Source organism: Leuciscus leuciscus (assembly GCF_965113295.1).
Source record: "Leuciscus leuciscus genome assembly, chromosome: 3".
Classification (NCBI taxonomy): domain Eukaryota; kingdom Metazoa; phylum Chordata; class Actinopteri; order Cypriniformes; family Leuciscidae; genus Leuciscus; species Leuciscus leuciscus.
Genome location: NC_138727.1, coordinates 26,753,744 through 26,757,671, shown reverse-complemented (window position 1 = coordinate 26,757,671; position 3,928 = coordinate 26,753,744). Strand labels below are relative to the sequence as shown.

Genomic DNA, 3,928 nt, shown 5'->3' with positions numbered 1-3,928 from the left:
AATCAGGGTATCTTCCGTCCATTTCATTTCCTATTTGAAATGAAATAAGCAGAAACGAGAAACGCCTATATTCGTTTTTTTTAGTTCACAGGCAAAAAACGAATAAATGACTTCAAAATTCGTTTTGCACATGTGGACGGTCATGAGGCGCCCCTGTCAGCCGATTGGTCAAGAAAATCTGAGCATGTGACTTCATTGGTAGTTCCCGAGAGTGAGAAAGCGAGATGATTGACAGGACGATAGTGGAGGAAAAAGCGCAAGATTTTGTTAGTAAAGAAATATTGATTTGTTTAATATAAAAGTGAGTTTGTCTTTGAAAACAACAACAACAAAAAGGTGAAATAACAGTGTGATCACAAAACTGAGCGTTCGTTTTAAAGGGAAATTTCCAAATATATTTTATTTATTTGTTAGCCTATAATGCTGTTGTTTTATGCTACAAGTTTAATACTGCAGATGCGGGAGTTAAAACTGTGCTGGACTATGTTGGTGACCCAGTGTAATTGTAGCTTACAGCGTAAAATACAACCACAAACACACGAAATATGTATGCATAGCCAAAACACAACACGAGTTTGTTTAAACTTGATTTTTATTATCACCCATATATTTTTTTCCGGACTCCACGCCAGAGGTCCCCCTCAGCACCCCAACCCTTGTGTTATGTTGCGGGTCAATTTGAACCGTTTAGGGTGCTTTCATATCTGTATTTCCGTTCATTCTGGACCAAGGGAGAAACATTATGTTGCTAAACAGTGACATAATGCACAACGCACTCTGACTATGGCAGCTGGTTTAGTCCAAAAACGCGCAGTTATTTGGCAGTTGGGTCTGTTCGAGGTCGGATCACGTTCTCACCACAAACGAACCGCTCCAGAGTTCGTTTGAATTAACCGTAGCCTACCGCTTTTGGTGCGCACCCAAGTGCGATTGCTGCATTCACACCTGCCCAAATGAACCGCACCAAGGGGGAAAACGAACTCTAGTGCGATTCAACAGAACTAAATGAGGCAGGTGTGAAAGAAGTAAGAACCCTTAGATTTTCTAGTTGTTGGAATTGAAATACTGGTTTATGGTTTTTTTCTTGATATTTTGTGACTTTTTCTCATTTATCATGACGAACATGCAAAGTTTCAACATGCTGATGTGTTTTGACATAGCCTATACAAACAAAATTACTATAGTAGCCTAGGCTACGTTCCTGATGTTCACGGGCCAATTTGACCCAAACATTTTAACGCTCTAATGCAACTGTAGGCTACTGACCCAAAATAATAAAATTGCTTGGTTATATTTTGTTATTTTGTTATTTTTATTTACAACCTTATGAAGCTAAAATGAGCTTTTCCACACTTATTTTAATACAGAAAAATATTTTGTCAGCCACAGATGGTAAAAATGAGCCATCATTTATTTTTTTCAATCTACCTGAAATAATATTAAACATTTGTTTGTTGGTATTTTGTGACTTTTTTTCATTTATCATCATGATCATGCATGCAAAGTTTCAACATGCTGATGTGTGTTGACATATACAAACAAAATTACTATTACATTTGTGATGTTCCCGCCCGGGTCAATTTGTCCCTCAGCTATTCAAAAGCAACTGTACGGACACATGTGTTTGTATGACAGGGCACTTCAACTCCAGTTCTAAAGTACAAGTGTACAAGTGTCTAAAAGTGATCTAACCCTATCCAAACACACTTGAAAAAGCTAAATCACGTTGAATAGAATTAATTGCAAATTACAGATGAAAATCTTTGTCAGACAAATAAGCTCTCATTTCTATATTCAAGATATCTGAAATACCTAGCTTTTAACCTTTTATGATTTTCAAAGGCAGCTTTACAGAGCCAAATAAATAAATAAAAAACATTTATTTCATGTATGTTTTTGTTATGTTTTGTTTCTCACTCCCATGTGAGTGAATAATGAGCTTTCCCACAATTTTGCTTAGTGTGGCACAAGACTTTGACATAGACAGCAGGAAAAATGAGCTCCCAAAGATTGACATTTAAATAAGTAATTTCACAGGATTTTGATGATACTGATACAGATGAAGATGTTTCCGAGTTAGAGGATGCTTCAGAGATTGAGGAAAATGTTGTTGAAGATACAGAAAATGAATGAAACTAGGGAAACTAGGGAACTATGTCTATAGGAAACTAAAGGGAAAGTTAACTTAGGAAAAGTAAACATTATTTTCATTATACAGCTACATTTAATTGTTCAGTTATGATGTTATAAGCATAAAATGTATAAGAAAAAATGAAAGCTTAAAAAAAAAAATGATGCAAAAAAGTCAGTAGGCCTATATATACTGTTTATAAAAAGAAAACGTTTTTAAAAAATGTTTAAAAAAACAATTTGACCAAATTTGTCAATTTGACAAATAATTAAGTAGCCTACACGGAAATCGAACAGTGCACGAGGGTACGTTCAGCATATAGCGCTTATTTTGTATTTTATTTTGTTGTATAAAACACAACAACAATAAAATAGTAGGCTACAATAAAAAAAATAACTCCTGCATAGTATTAAACTTGAATTAACAAAACGATTAAGACGGAATAACAACAGCATAGGCTAACAAATAAATAAAATATATTTGGAAATTTCCCTTTAAAACGAACGCTCAGTTTTGTGATCACACTGTTATTTCACCTTTTTGTTGTTGTTGTTTTCAAAGACAAACTCACTTTTATATTAAACAAATCAATATTTCTTTAGTAACAAAATCTTGCGCTTTTTCCTCCGCTATCGTCCTGTCAATCATCTCGCTTTCTCACTCTCGCGGCTATGATTAGCTACAGTTACAGTACAATTTTATTTACCATCATTGCGGTACCCACCAGCAGTTTTGCATTACAGTATTTGCAATAACCACCCCTTGTCCAAAACTGAGCGTATTGTCTAAAAGAGGAGTTATGACTGCTGCGTATATGCTACACTTGACTGAACATTGTGCTTCACCACACAGATTTAACTTCGCACAGCTAATAAAACCGTCTGGGTGCAGATTCATATTTAATATTTCTGATATATAAATATTTCTCTGAAACGCGTTAAGTTGCAAATAAGTAAGCCCAGGACCTGCCCTGAACAGTTTAATATGCGGTACGCAGAGCCATAGGACTATTATTTTGTTGAATAAACCTGGGGAACTACCGATGACGTCACATGCTCAGATTTTCTTGACCAATCGGCTGACAGGGGCGCCTCATGACCGTCCACATGTGCAAAACGAATTTTGAAGTCATTTATTCGTTTTTTGCCTGTGAACTAAAAAACGAAAAATCAAGCCGAAATCTCGTTTATTCGTTTTTTGGAAAAAACGAAAAAACGAATATAGGCGACGTTTCTCGTTTCTGCTTATTTCATTTCAAATAGGAAATGAAATGGACGGAAGATACCCTGATTATAAAGAATCCGTGTATCATTCGTTCAGTCGTTTTTTTAATTAATATTGAAAGTAGAAAAATTTGAAAACGGTTCCTTTTTCGTTTTTTCATTTTTTCCAAAAAACGAAAAACAAGAATTCAGCTGGATTTTTCGTTTTTCGTTCTCAGTTAGAAAAATGAATAAACAGCTTGAATATTCGATTTCTACACGTGGGCGGGAATTAAACGCCCCTTTCCTCTGATTTGTCAGCCGAAGATCAAACTGTTCCGTCATCAGTTCTGCACAGCAGAATAAGAGTCCTCCGTTGTGCGGATTTATTGCAACTACATTTAATCTTTTTCTCATCAAGCAACCAGACTAACGAATGTCTTGACACAACCCGTACCGGGGAATAGACTAGATAGGGCTTTCTTCTGTGTAGACCAGGAGTTCTCAAGTGCCAGGGGGTCCGTGAAATAATTAGCTATTTTCCGGATTGTAAAGTCAAGTCACGGGGGTTTTTTTTAACATGAAGCACGCTGTG

At 35.9% G+C, this 3,928-nt stretch overlaps 1 long non-coding RNA gene across 1 annotated transcript; it reads left to right on the top strand.

Annotated features, from left to right (window-relative positions):
• Positions 1-2,590: 2,590 nt before the first annotated feature.
• LOC309495781 lies at positions 2,591-3,322 on the top strand. Its single transcript, XR_014204823.1, has 2 exons — positions 2,591-2,679; positions 3,089-3,322. It is a non-coding gene; the product is annotated as an uncharacterized lncRNA (long non-coding RNA).
• The last annotated feature ends 606 nt before the right edge of the window (positions 3,323-3,928 follow it).